The 15,138-nt window shown below is 42.6% G+C and overlaps 1 protein-coding gene across 3 annotated transcripts in view; it reads left to right on the forward strand.

The window, feature by feature from the left end:
* Positions 1 to 15,138, forward strand: part of LOC132086114 (spindlin-Z-like) — a 100,790-nt gene that overhangs the window by 333 nt on the left and 85,319 nt on the right. The window contains exon 1 of one of the 3 annotated variants that reach the window (XM_059491568.1): positions 30 to 1,046. The exons of the other annotated variants lie outside the window; for them this stretch is intronic. The gene's annotated coding sequence lies outside the window, so the exon portion shown is untranslated. Of the gene's footprint in view, positions 1 to 29; positions 1,047 to 15,138 lie in introns of those variants that run through there. 3 annotated transcript variants of the gene reach the window in all.

The following is a 15,138-nucleotide window of genomic DNA, read 5'->3' on the forward strand; positions in this document are numbered from 1 at the left end:
ATGCGAGGGAAGGGGGAAGGGAAAGGAAAGCACAACCTAGGACCGGGTAGAACCGGAGGGAGTCGCTGTGGAACGAGCTCGGAGCCGCGGTTCGTAGCTTTCCCTCCCCTCCTCCTTCCCTGCGGCTGACGTTATTTTTATACTTGCGGTGTTCCATCTCTGTTAACCGTTTCTTCTTCACTGTCTGCCTCAGCAGCCCGCCTTAAAGCCGCGGGAGGCGGGCGAGAGTGGGGGTCTTCAGACTCTCTTCGCACGTAATGTCCCGACTCCTTGGCAACCACCACTCTTTTGGGCTCTGGGGGACTGCTGCTCTCATTTGGCATGGCCCCTCCCGGTATCTACCCCGCCCACATCGCGTCCCTTGCTGGAGAGAAGGGCTCACAGCTGCTCATTCCCCCTTCCTCTCTGTGGATCTATTGTGCTGTGGGCTGGGGCCCGCTAAGGGGCTCCCAGCAGATAAGCCTCTCTGTCGATAGTGCACGTTGAGGGAGACAGGTATGTCTCTGACCTGTCATCTATTGGCTCCCCTCATGAGAAAATGTGGTGAAGGGGATGTGAGGGTGGTGGCCGGGCTCGGCCGAGCCTCAGTAGCCAAAGGCTGGAGTTGTGAAAGTTGCTAACGCGTCGGGCTGGCAGCACTGGAGTTGCACACGCCACAGCTGCTGTCCGGGACACCCAGTGTGTGTGGACGTGTGCTCGCGCTTTGCTCGCGCTTTTCTGGGTTCCTTTGTCTGCTGCTGTCGCCGCTTTCCCCTCCTCCCTCGATTCCCTCTCTCTCCTCCCTCCTTTCTTTCCCCCTCCCTTCTTTCCCCTCTCTTCCAGACTCAAAACGCTGCTGCAGCTGCAGGTTTGTAAATACTGGACTAACACACACAACATGGCTGACGTTCACCCTGTTCCTTCAACGGGCTCTCCTCTTTCTCTCTCTGTCTCTACTCCTTAGCCTCTTCTCCATTTAGTCTTTTGTTTCTTCTCATTCATCTCCCATTAAAAAAAAAAAAAAAAGAATTCACCCTCCTTATTGCGCTCATGGCGGGATTTCAAGGGTAAGGATTGTCACTTTGGAGTCTTTCTCCTTTCGTTTTGCCGTTTACAACAAAATCCAAACCTAAAATTAGAGGGGGTTTGGGAACCTAGCAAGGCCTGGAGGGAGGGCGAGAATTGGCTGAGCCCTGCTGAGAGAGGCTCGGTTGGAATGCGCGGATCTCTTTGGGGGGAGGGGGCTGATGCACTAAAGTGCTGGCAGAGATGAAATACTGTATTATGCTTGCAAAAATGATCTAGTAATTTCTTTCATTTTGGGATATAGCTCAGTATAAGGTATTAACTTGGCACAGTCTTATTAAAAAAAAACCTGAGCTACTTATGTTAGAATAGGCATTATGTAGTGAAAAAACATAGCATAGGTTTTCTTGGCTTTCTCTGTATCTCCTTGTCAATATCTTAAATAGCTCACAGATCACAGGATATGAAACTGAAATTAACACTTGCCAGGTCTCTTTGTGTTGCTAGTTTTCTGTCACAGAATTTTTTGCCCTTGTGATGACAACAGTATAAACAGAAGTGTGTTGGTTTTGTTTTTAATAGGAGCATTTTTTCTTAAAAAGGTAAAAGGCATGGCATTGTGAAGTGCAATACTAAACTACACAACAGCATATTTCTGACTTTTAACACAAGACAAATGTTCAGTTCAGCACCTACCAGCCTCATTTATTCAGAGTACTCTCTTCTGACTTCAAAGAAAATAACATATTTTATTGGGTGGTTAGGGTTTTTTAATGACATAAAGCCAAAATAACATTTTAATTTCTTGGGCATACGTAAAATGATCTGCTGGGGAACAGCATATCTAGGTTGTAAGGATGAGTACCCAAGGTGCAAAGGATGTGATGCTTTCTATTGCTTTCTAAATATGTGTTACTGTAACTCATAGTCAATGTTTAATTTTCAAAGATTTTATTTAAAAACACAGTCTTTATTTAAAGTATGAACACATTGATAGCCATGGCTTCTATCAGAGCAGTGCCCTAAAGCAGCGTCCTAACTTTTTTTGTTATTTTGCTTTAGAAGCTTCTAGTGGAGGAGCACTGGTATAGCATAATCATAGTTCTTATGGAGTTAGAAGTAGTTACTGCATTTTAATGCTAGAATTAAGTATCATATATTAATACATTCTTTAATTTTTTTTCTCTCCTGCTTTTTCCCTCCCCATTAACAAGTGTTGATTAACTGGAGAAGACTATAAATTATAGGATCGAGTTTACCACAATGTAAAACTTGAGTGGAGTAATCCAAATTGCATTTTGAAATATGTATTCATGTCATGGCTCCCAAGCCAACTGTAATATTTCTAGATGGAAAAATCTGAGCAAAAATCTGTAACTTGATATGTTGGTGAATTTGTGCAGCACTCAGTTACTCTAACTATCATTAACTAATCAAAATATTAGTTAACTAATTTGTATTTTATCTATGAACAGTGTAAAATGGGCCTGGCAATACTAAAGTAATTTTCAAGTAATGATGAAAATATTTATTTGAATAATATGCAGTACTTATTACTTTTTTTTATGTGACAGTGGTTGGATTTAACTTTCTCTTTTAATCTAAAATGTGAATTTGGTGATGACATGCAGAAATGTAGGAGGTGAATTTATTTGACTATTTGAGAGGTTGAGGAGAATGTTTTCCTATTCTTTGACCATGTTGTAGCTGACAGTCCCCTTGTATTAACAGTGCCAGCTACTTTAATTGAAGTGCTTTGAATTCAGTCCCTGCAGTTCCATTTTCTGGGAGTGATCAGTGGTGTGATAACCTGGCTAGTCTTAATGTTCCTTTCTGGAGGTTTTGATTTGTTTGATTTTGTGTCAGAGTTCTGGGGAGCCTATCTGTTTGCTCAAGTTTAAGACTGCTTGTATCTGCAGGTTTGGAAATGCTTTAGGATAAAAATGCACTAATAAAATATATTGTTAATGTTTAAGGTCACTGGTTGATCTCTCATCCTTCTGTTTTCAGAGTCTTCCTAGTGGTTCAGAGGTAGTCCTGAATACCAAGTTTCCTATGTAACTGTGTCTAGCCTATTAAGATGATAATTCCCTCTGAGTGTGTACCTCAAAGGCTTTTTAATTCTATCCACTGTATTGCTTGGTGGGTTTTTTGTTTTCCCCACATTACTATTAGGTCAGAACAAGTAATGAATATAGACAACATGGGTAACTATTCTGTTTTAAGATTACTATGATGACTAGGTTGTAAAAGTATAACCTTACTTAGCAAACTGATGTCTACCACTGGTGCTGCTTCTTAAGGTGATATTGATTTGCCCAGATGTTGCCAGTCACTTCTAAAATGAAGAAGTAAGCTTGACATTTTCAGTAGTGTTCACTTGATGCCTTGGAGTAGCCATCTAGAACAGAGGCTAGACAGAGTTAAAAAATAAAGTGGGTATTTATCAAAGGCCTTCAATAGATACACCTTGGGCAGTGCAAAAGCCTTGCAGAGACTACACCCAAGATGGGGTTTACTGTTGTGAGATATATACTGTTGTTAAATGCATACTGCTAGTGGATATTTAGTATTGAGACTCAACAAGGTAGAGGCCTTGTCAAGCCTCTAAAGGGGGAAATGATGCCTTAAGTCTTAGCTTTTATATTTTTCAGATCCTGTACTACATTAGTGTATAACTCTGAACTCTATATAGAGTGTTAGTAAGCTCTCTTCACATTTTGGTCAGACAAAACAATCCTTCCAGGCCTGAGAACAAAGGACACTATCTGCCTCAGGCCCTGAAAAGTATAAAAAAAAGTGAATGGGGGGAAGCAAACCGGGGGAATAGGACTTCATTACCTGAAGCTATAATTAGACAACTAACCTCTGATATGCAAATAGACCAAACTTATATCCATCTGAGAAACTCTTAGCCATCGTCCATCTTGGATGAAGTCTCTGCGAGGCTTTTGCACTGCCCAAGGTGTATCTACTGAAGGCCTTTAATAAATACCTACTTTATTCTTTTAACTCTGTTTAGCCTCTCTTCTAGGTAGCTATTCCAACAGTAAATGTCTAACAAGAGTAAATATCTACTTGATCTAAAGCATACTAAGCTGTGTTTATGCTTATTTCTGAAAAAAGCCTTCACCTATCTACACCTTAAGTTGACCCCCTGTCCTGGTTTAGGGCAAATTTGTGAGAAAAACCTCCAAATTGGATGCCTCTAGAAAGCAAATCCAAGTGGCCCCTCCCTCAACTGGTTTGGGAAAAAAGATTTCCTTGGCAAAAAGAGGAAAAAAACCTGTTTATTTAACTGGTGAAGCATTCACCAGCACAAAAAAAAGAACAATATTAAACAGTAAAACCTCTTGCCAATCTAAAGAGATGACAAACTCAGAAAGTCCCCTTCATGTGTTGCAGCTTGGCTCACTCAGTCTCTTATCAGTCCCTCCTGCGCCGGAAATGCTGTGGACCAGGCCTGGCCCGGTGGGCCACAGGCATGAGCTCTTGGTGCTCTTCTGGGTGTTCAGTCCAGAGCAGGTTTAAACAGTTTCAAGAAAAATAAAAAACACAGTCTAGGGAACTTCTCTGCCTCAGCTAGCTGAAAACTAACTAAAAGCAAATGAGAGCTCTCGCTTGCTGTCTGTGCTGCAGACAACACATTCCAGGAGAAGGATGCGGGGGAGCAAGTGCAGTTTCTGATAACAAACTTTGCGCTTCTTCTCTCCCCGCCTTTGCTCTTGGAAACAGTCTTAAAGGTGCAAAACTTATTTCTGGGCTAAACAGAAGAATGGGGATACAAGCATCATAAAGTCACCCCAGGACACCCCCTTTCAAAAATATCAATTACTTTTTTATTTTTTTCTGAACCTGTATTAATCACATTTAAGTGTAAAAATGAACTTTACTAGATGACTTCTTACTCCAAGAAGCACAACTGAAAGACATATCAGATATCAGATTTCTAGTCTGATATGTGTTAAGATATAATAATAATTTTCACAACAGTTTCCTAGTTTAGAATGTATTTTTTTTTATTAAAAATTCTTCCCTAATATGTTCAAAAAAGGTAACTGCACTGTATAATTTCAAGCTTACTGTTGAGATTTTTAAATCTGAAATTTTCCAGCAGCATAGAAGAAAGCATGTTCTAAATTAGTTCTCTTGTGACATTTTTTTAATTGGGTATAATTGGCCAGGTTGGGATATGGGGGGAGATCAGAGTATGGCTTCAATGAGTGACCTCTGTGGGAGAAATTTGTGCACTGCCCTGTACTGGTTAGAGTTGGTTCTAGACAGCTCATCAGGAACCCCATTGCAGGTCATAGATGAGCCAGTCAGTAAACTTTGTGGTGCCTCTGTGAAAATAAAGCAAGGAAGGGTGGTAAATGCTGAAAAAAAGGGAAGAAAAGAAATAACAGCAGCAGAGAAGAAAGAGGAGACACAAGACCATGCTGGAAAAGGAAGAGAGCAGGAGCTCAAGTGGTAGTCTGAGCAGGAGCTGAGAGGCCTGACTCTAAAGGGACTGCTACCAGTACAGGAACCACCACACACTGACCCACATTTCCTGAGCTGCCTCTTGCCCCATCAAAGAGACTTTTGTGTGTGGTGATGGGATTGGAGAAAGAACAGAGGGGAGATTTTGCAGAGGCAAGGGATGATGAAGTGGACTGAAAGCTGTCTGAATGGCTGGACCCAGAGAGTGGTGATCAGTAGCAAAGTCTAGTTGGAGGCCAGGAGCTAGTGGTGTAGCCCAGGGGTCAGTACTGGATCCAGTCCTTTTCAGCATCTTCATTAATGGCCTGGATGGATGGGGCAGAGTGTACCCTCAGCAAGGGAGGGAGTGATATACCAAAGGGTTGTGCTGCCACTCAGAGGGACCTGGGCAGGCTGGAGAAATGGGCTGACAAAAACCTCATGAAAATCACCAAAGGGAAGTGTCAAGTTCTGCCCCTGAGGAACAACTTCATGTACCAGTACATTCAGGGAGCCACCTATCTGAAAAGCAGCTTTGCAGAAAAGGACCTGGAGATCCTGGTGAGCACCAGGTTGAACATGAGTCAGCAATGTGCCCTTGTGGCAAAGAAGCCTGATGTTATGCTTGGCTGCATTAGGCAAAGTATTGCCAGCAGGTCAAGGGAGGTGATCCTTCCCTTATATTAAGTACTGGTGAGGTTGCACACAGTATACTCCTGGAAAAGCTGGCAGCCCACGGCTTGGACAGGAGCACTCTTTGCTGGGTTCAGAACTGGCTGGATGGCTGAGCCCAGAGAGTGATGGTGAATGGTGTTAACCAGTTGGCGGCCAGTCACCAGTGGTGTCCCTCAGGGGTCTGTGCTGGGGCCAGTTCTGTTCAATATTTTTATTGATGACATGGATAAGGGTATTGAGTCTTTCATTAGTAAATTTGAAGACGACACTAAGCTGGTAGCATGTGTCGATCTGTTGGAAGGTAGGAGGGTTCTGCAGAGTGACCTGGAACAGTTGGATGGATGGGTGGAATTCAATAAGATGAAGTTTAATAAGTCCAAGTGCTGAGTCCTGCATTTTGGCCACAATAACCCCCTGCAATGCTGTAGGCTGGAGATGGTGTGGCTGGACAGTGCCCAGGTAGAAAGGGACCTTGGGGGTACTTGTCAACAGCTGACTGAACATGAGCCAGCAGTGTGCTCTGGTGGCCAAGAAGGCCAATAGCATCTTGGCCTGTATCAGGAATAGTGTGTCCAGCAGGACCAGGGAGGTCATTCTTTCCCTGTACTTGGCACTGGTGAGACTGCACCTTGAGTACTGTGTCCAGTTCTGGGCCCCTCAATTTAGGAAGGATGTTGAGATGCTTGAGCATGTCCAGAGGAGGGCAGTAAGGTTGGTGAGCAGCTTGGAACACAAGCCCTATAAGGAACAACTGAGGGAGCTGGGTTTGTTTAGCTTGGAGAAAAGGAGACTCAGGGGTGACCTTATCACTCTCTAGAACTTCCTTAAAGGTGGTTGTAGTCAGGTGGGGGTTGGTCTCTTTCTCCAGGCAGCAACTGACAGAATGTGAGGACACAGTCTTAAGCTGTGCCAAGGGAAATATAGGTTGGATATTAGGAAAAAGTTTTTGACAGAATAAGGGATAAGGGATAAAGTTCTGGAATGGTCTGCCTGTGGAGGTGGTAGAGTCACCATCCCTGGATGTGTTTAAAAGAAGATTGGATGTGGCACTTGGTGCCATGGTCTAGTTGAGGTGTTAGGGCATGGGTTGGACTCTATGATCTTGAAGGTCTCTTCCAACCTAGTGATTCTGTGTGTGACTACCATGTCCAGTTCTGGGCTCCAGAGTACAGGAGAAATGGACATATTGGACTGAGCCCAGTGAAGGGCAACTAAGATGATTAAGGGACTAGAACATCTCGTATCTGAAGAAAGACAGAGAGCTGGGAATGTTTAGCCTGAAGAAAAGAAGGCTCAGGTAGAATCCTATTATCTATAAATACCTGAAGAGAAGCTGTAATGAAGATGGAGCCAGACTCTTTCCAGTGGTACACAGGGACAGGACCAGAGGGAATAGGCACACAGTGAAACATAGGAGATTTCATCTGAGCATTAGAAAACACTTCTTTACTGTGAGGGTGTCTGAGCACTGGGACAGTGTTGGGGAAGATGAAACAGGAAAGCCTTACAAATATGATTGTCTGGCAAAAGATTTCAAGAATATAGAAACTAGAAGTGAGATTGAAATGAAAGCAAGCTTTGAGATACCTTAGTTACTGAACAACTGGAAAGCAATGGTGTGGCCGGCTAAAGGCAATCCCCTTTTGATGAAACAATACCCTCTGCTTGCAGACAGGTCCAAGGGTCAGAGCAGACCTTACTAGCTTAGCAGAAGGGGTCCAAAGAGTAGTTTTAAAGGTTTAAAATGTAACACAGTATGGTAATGTAGTGATTCTTATAGGCTGTATGTAAATGCTATAGGGTGTGTATATTGTACTGGATTAGTTAGTGAGAATTAGAATATTCAACACAGAAGAAGATTTGTCCTGATTTAGAGCAAATTTGGGAGAGAATCCCCAAAGGGGTTCCTCTAGGAAAAGCAGATTCAATCAGCCCCTCCCCCCCAACCGGTCCAGGAGAAAATACCTCCTTGGAGAAAGGTGGAAAAAACCTTTTTATTAAACAATAAAATCTAAACAATATTAAACAATAAAACCCCTTGCCACTGTAAAAGAGATGACAAACTGAGAAAACCCCGGGTTCAAGCAGCAGCTCACTCAGTCTCTTATCAGTCCCTCCGATGCTGGAAATGTTGCAGGCCAGGCCTGGCCCAGTGGGCCAGAGATGTGAGCTGCCGGTGCTCCCCTGGGTGTTCAGTCCAGAGCAGGTTTCAAGAGGTCCAAAGAAAAGGGAAAAAAACCCCCACAGTCCAGGGAACTTCTTTGCCTCAGCTAGCTAACACTAACTAAAAAGCAAAGGAGAGCTATGTCCCGCTGTCTGTCTATCCACAGACAACAGTCCAGGAGGAGGAATGTGGAGGAGTGAGAGCAGTGTCTGGAGAAAAAAAACCTGTGCACTTCTTCTCTCCCTCCTTCACTCTCTGCAATAAGTCTTAAAGGTGCAAAACTTATTCAGCATAAACAGAACAAGACGATTGGGGATAAAAGCATCATATAGCCAACCCAGGACAGTATTGTAACAGGAACTTCACTCTCTTGCACTCTTACTCTCTTACCCTCTCATCCTCTCTCTCTCTCTCATCCTCTTTACCACGCTCTTTTCTCGGTCCTGCTCTGAGCTGTGGCTGGCAGCTCCAAGCAGGGCCCCTGCACCCACGCCCTTTGCAATAAACCGCAAGTTCCACGACCTGGCTTCGGAGATCTCGTCTCCATCCGTCCCGACCGTCCTACCCCCCGACGCTCCTACAGGACAGGTTGCCCAGAGAGATGGTGGAGTCTTTGTCCTTGGAAATAGTCAAAATCTGTATGGGCATAGTACTAGAAAACTGGCTCTAGGTGGCCCTGCTTGAGCAGGGGGGTTGAACCAGATCACCTCCAGATGTCCCTTCCAACATCAACCATTCTGTTATTTTGTGATTTCTGAGGAAGAATGAGCGTGGCTTTTTGTTTGTTTCAGTAACAGAACTGGTAATTAGAAGTTTTTAATTGACAACAAATTAAATTGTTCGAAATTCCCCAAAAATCAGTAAACTTTTTTGCTCTTAACACATTCATGTTAAGTTTTCCTGTTATCCTTTTTCAAATACTGTGTCAAACATAACTAAAATTCAGCACAGTTCTTAGGTCTCTGGTATGCTTAGATAATGGACATCATCATACCAATGAACATTTTTTTTTAGTTCTTCTGTATATCATTGTCATCGTTGAGTCAGAAACGGAAATGAAGGCAACACAACTCCATGCATTTTCAGAAGGCATAAAAACTCCTTTATTACAAAACTTCACATTTTTATAAGCAACATCGTTTACCTAGAACCTGATTGGTTCTTAATAACACCTGTTACCCAGTTGGTTAATTAGGAACAACACCATCTTTCCATAAACATCACGTAGAACACATTCCACATGTTCACAAACACCAGCTGCAGAGACTTAAGATAAGAATTGTTTCTCATTCTTTGAGCTTCTCACAGCTTTCCCAGAACGATGTCTGGGAAACTATCTGTTTCTCTCTGAGAATGTCCACATATCTGTAACTTATCTGGTCTTCAGTTTGAATTGTAAAATGTTTGGAGAGTAAACTGTCTTTAAATTTTCTAGGAATTGTACAAATAATGAAAATAAGGCTTGGAAAATGTAGGTTGGCTAACACATCTTGTACTCAAAAGACAGTTACATCTGTATGATTTGGGATGGTTATTTGCCTATCCTGTTCCTTAATCTCCTGTATATTGGGCAGTCATAAGATCTCTATCTTAATGTTGAAAGAAGACACAAGGTTTCATTAATGGTTGATTTGCCATCAGTGGAGTGGCAGTTATAGGATATCTGATCTGTCAAAATATCCACTGACAGGAGTGTCTTCAAAAAACAGCTTAAGAGAAAATTCTGTCTCTTGCGTGGTACAAATACTTTAAAAAAATCTGACTCTTAAATGTTTTTGGAGTTTGAGAATACACAGGTGTTTGACGTATTTGGAAATTGGAAATCATTAAGTACTTATTGCTTGACATTTTGTGAGTAGAGGGACCATTCACAAAAGCTGCCCTCAGGTCCCATAGGGTCATCTCTACTAAGGAAAAGGCTTTTTCTAGAAAAGACTCAAGATAGAAATCTCTCTTGGTCCATCGACTGCTGAGGGCACCTCAGGTGACTACTGGCTTATTTTTATTGCTAGTATTTGGGAATGAAATCTCTTTTGATCTTCTATGTGTGTCCTCTGTCCCCCCCATTTTATAAGTATAAACATACTTTACTGTTAAGTGTCAACTATAAGACAGAGCAAGCAACCTCTCTTTTGGTTTATGTGCTGTCCTAATGACACTGAAATCGGCCAGAATAAATTAGCACAATTTGAAGCATTAGAAAGCAGGCATTCTTTATGTAGAAAACACAGAGGATCTCTCCTTATTCTGTGTGTTCAATGAGACTTTACAACAAGGTATTTATCCATCATCATCATACATATTCATTACAGCATATCTCCTGTCTGATACATAAGCATCACTTCCTTAGAACTAATTTGCATGCATCTGCCTCCTACTGGAAGTCCTTTTATGGTCCTGGAAGGTCATCAAAAGGGGTCTCTGGTGGTTGTATTCATTGAATGCTTTGATATTAAAGGTGACTTTTTCTTTGGGCATGTGCTGTTGCTTCTTGTTACGTAACTTGCAAAAAAACTTACTGTAGGCCTCTTTATCCATTTCTCCCCTGGTTCCAGCTATGTTTATCATCCTGTGTGCATACCTTTACATCCTTTTATCTTTTTTTGCCAGTTAGTCTTTAAGCTCTATTCAGCAACTTCAGGGAAACTGAAAATATCTATTCTCTGTTATTTATCACTAACAATTCACTTGTTTAAAGTTGGGGGGAGGGAGGGATTGACTGACTCCTACCCTCAGTTATAGCAGTGTTGGCTTGTATAGTGTTTTGCGGAGAAAAGAAGAAACCTCACAACTTTATAAAAGTTGTAAAGCCCGGTATGTTTATTTACTACGCGCGCCGGACGCAAGTCCCCCAACAAGGCATGCGTACCTCTGAAGACCTCGGGTCTTCTTTTATCCCCCTTCCAAATGCATATGCATACAGTTTCACAATAAGTTCATACATATTCATTCCGTGTGACATTTAGCACCAGTTCTTCTTTATCAAAGGAATTTCTAAGTCGGGGGCAAATCGACCTTGTGGTCTTTTCTGTTTTTCTTTCTCTGTCTCCTTGCTGTCTCGGCATGCGAGTTCTTCCTTCAGCTTTGGCCTCACAGACTTTTCACCTCTCTTAGACACTTCACCTAATTCAGAATGGATCTTTACTCTGTCTCATTCCCCCCTTTCCTAGGAAATAAGTAAATTCTTTTACTTAATGAAAACCTTCTCAACAGTAAGTGTCTTTTAGTGCTTCACCATGTGCTTTTGACAAAGATGTTAGTACAGCTATTCATTGTAGCATACAGCAGCACAAACAGTTCTCAAGCATACCCCCTTTTCCAGTATATACGAGCACAGCTTTCTGGTCAGTGACTGGATGAATTTCGAAGCGACAAATACTCTGCTCAGTGTCCAAACACACATCCTGAGCATTAATAGTATTGCTTTCACAAATGAATCCCATCTGTTCTCTATCAGTGCAGGATTCTAAGTTTCATGGTTTAATCCTAGAGCAACGATGGGATGGATAACATAAACAGTGGCATTATGTATGATAAGCACAAAGGCAGTTGCCACATTAGAAACAGGATCATAGGTGAAATTCACCATAGTCCGCCAGGTTTGAAACTTCCTTTCAACATCAATTGCATTATCCCACACAATTTCTTGAATTGGAGAATTACCTTCACCCCTTTCCCATATGATCAGAGCTGCTGTTGCTTGTATCCATAACTGTGCTAGTATACAACTGAAAGCTAAAGACACATTATCTTGTACTATACTAAGTGTTTCTACTATCAACTTGTGGTCTTGGTCCCCGGCCTTTTCATACTTCCTTACTTTGGCAGTACTTTTGAAATCTGTCACTGGCTAGTTTCTAATGCCAATAGAGATTACTATAAAGGCTGCTTCAATTTTGTTAGGCTACCTGCTGCAGTGGCCAGTTTATTCACCAGTATTTCTGAATCAATTCCATTTAAAACTCCTAATCTTGTCCCTAATATGCCAGTTAGATGTTTGTTATGGGGAACAGGAACTGCTTTCTGTTTATGACCATCCCTCCCTGCCAGAGGGATGTGCTGGGCTCACACTGCAAATTCAGACACACTTCACAAGTGTATCTGACAGAGGTTTAGGTCATATTTGAGGCAGATGTTTGTTCTGAAATGTAGAGACCTCAGGAATCTCCTTCCCCCTCCAGAGCACCTGATTTCCCAGATGTGTGGCAAGCAGGAATGTCTCTCCTGGGTCTACGAAACTTCACCCACCTTGCCCCTAGCTTCAGGTCCAAGCCTCAAGTAAATAATGAAGGGGAAGTCTAAGAGAAGAGCCTAAATTCATTTGCAGTGCCTCAGAAGAAACTGGGACCAGGTTTCTGCTACTTGAAACACTCAGCACAAAAGTGATGCTCAAAATCCTACAGCCTGCTGCTGAGCTCTGAGGGGGAGTCTCTCTCTACCTCTTTTAAGCAGAATCCAACTGCCTCAGACTGGGACAATCACTGATCCAAATCTCAGTAGGAAAAGGGATAGCTATAAATAAAGAAAATCACCTTTCTTGCTTGGGTTAATTTACCACCTGCAGTTCAGCACCCTTTACCAGTCATTGCCTGAGTGTTCAGCCAACCGGCTTGGAAAATGACCTAAGGAGCTGTTGTTCAGTCACATTCTTTACTACGTTAGGTTCAAGTTTGGAGTTTGGGTAGAGTCTGAACTAGTATGGGGTGTATAAGGCCCTGCTGTGGTGAAAAGTGCAGAGTCCACTTTGAATTCAAATGAAAATCTGATAATAATTCAAGCTCAAAGGCAGGTCACTTCTACAGGCTGTATCAAGGTGAAATTACACCAACAGTCTGATTCACTTAGGTTATCACAGACTTCCTGGTGTTCATATACACCAGGAGAGGTTCAGACACTAATTACATCTGGTCTCTCATAAGCTACCCTATTGATGACCTGGCACCCTACTTTGATTTCTTCTCCTCTGATTCCTTCAAGAGTCCACAGTTCCTGTTCTTGCCATTTTTGCTCCTCACATATCTGATTCTCGTGGATGACTACAGTAGATATGTTTAAATCTTTTATCTCAGAAGGTTTTCCTATGATCCAGTATACTGATTAAATGCCAGGGACCAAGGCCATTTAGCATTACTTTGAACAGAGGTACTCTCAAGTTCTGAAACTTCAGTTATGATTACACACAATACAATTCTACAAACTAAAATATGAGCTACTCCCGACCGCAATATACTCATTTTGCCCGAGTAAGTTTTAATCTCAGTTCATTGTCTCCTGGTGTCACTCCTTAAGGGGTTTCTGGGCCTTCTTCACCCGAGAGTGATGGATCCAGGCATTCTGCTCCTTGATTTTGATTGCAGTGAAGGTGGTGAGAAGTACTCGCAGTGGTCTGTCCTACTGTGGTTCCGAAGTCTTCTCTGTAAGAGACTTAACATATACATCATCCCCAGGCTATCTAACTCCCTGCTCCAAGTTCCAGCCACATGTTTCTCAATTACTCTGAGCTGTTTGCTTAATGCCACCATGTAGGTGGACATTCTGGACATTCCCTTTGTATTCTATATGGTCTTCTATAAGGCATTCCAAAAGGACTCAGCATTCCTTTAGCTCAAGGTTTAGTTTGAATTTGCAATATTGCTAGTGGAAGAGCTTGGGCTAGGGTAGATTAACTTCTTGCCCCAGTCTTATTCATTCTCTTCACCTGGTCGCTTGATTGGGGGTGGTATGGGGTGTGAAGTTCCTGATCTGTGCCCAGATGGCTACTAATCTGTTGCACTATTTTGGAAATGAAATGTGATTCTTTATTTGAGGATATAGTTGCTGGAACTCGGAAGCGTGGTATTATTTCTTGTAAAAATAATCTGGTCACCTCTTGTGCTTTGACAGTTCTGGTGGGGAATGTTTCTGGCCACCCTGAAAATGTATCTATCAATACCATTAAATACTGATAGCCCCCTTTCCTTGGGAGTTCTGAAAAGTTAATTTGCCACTGCTGTACAGGCCCATGGCCTCTCCCAGTCTGACCGAGTTTTGGCCGGGGGGTATTTTGGGGTTAGTCTGGAGGCAAGGATCACATTGTCGGCTTACCTGAGTGATAGTGGCATATAAATTCCTGACAATGATACAACGGTTGTTTCAATCAGATGTGTGTTCTAGAAAGCCTGTGGAAATTACTGCTTCAAAGTCAACACTTCATTTCAATGCACTCTGTATCACTCGCAGCCTTGGTCATTTCGAAAAGGAGCCACACTCTATAAAAGGCTTTAAAGTAGTTAGGCCCTAGTGTGTTTTCTAGTGCCCTTCCTTCACTAGTAACCACGAAAATGGGAAGGGATTACTAGCTCTCTTTCAATGGTAGCCCACCCCTTGCAGTTGTACGTCTCTTTTGGTTAGTATTATTGTATTATGGCTTACCTTCGAGGAAAATCTGTACCTCACCCTTTGCTGCTTTCTTTGCCTCTCCATCCGCCAGCTCATTTCTTTCCTCCAATTTTAAGCTCACTCTCTAGTGTGCCTTAATATGCCTTTTCAGGTAGCTGAACTGCTTCTAACAGCTGGATTGTCTCTTCTTTCCCTGTGAGGTCAGCAGTCCCCTCTCTTTCCAGATGGCTCCATGTGCATGTGTGACTCCAAATGCATTCCTTGGGTCTGTGTAGATGGTTATTCTCCTCCCTTTTGCCCTTTCCAGGGCACGGGTCAGGGCAATTATCTCAGCCTTCTGCGCAGAGGTACCTGTTGGTAAGGGTCCAGACTCGATTACCTCTCTGCAGGTAGTCACTGTGAACTTTGCAATGTCGCTTTCCTGTCAGTGAACCAGGTCTCTGCATAGTCTGGAG

This window comes from Ammospiza nelsoni, chromosome W (assembly GCF_027579445.1).
Source record: "Ammospiza nelsoni isolate bAmmNel1 chromosome W, bAmmNel1.pri, whole genome shotgun sequence".
Taxonomy (NCBI): domain Eukaryota; kingdom Metazoa; phylum Chordata; class Aves; order Passeriformes; family Passerellidae; genus Ammospiza; species Ammospiza nelsoni.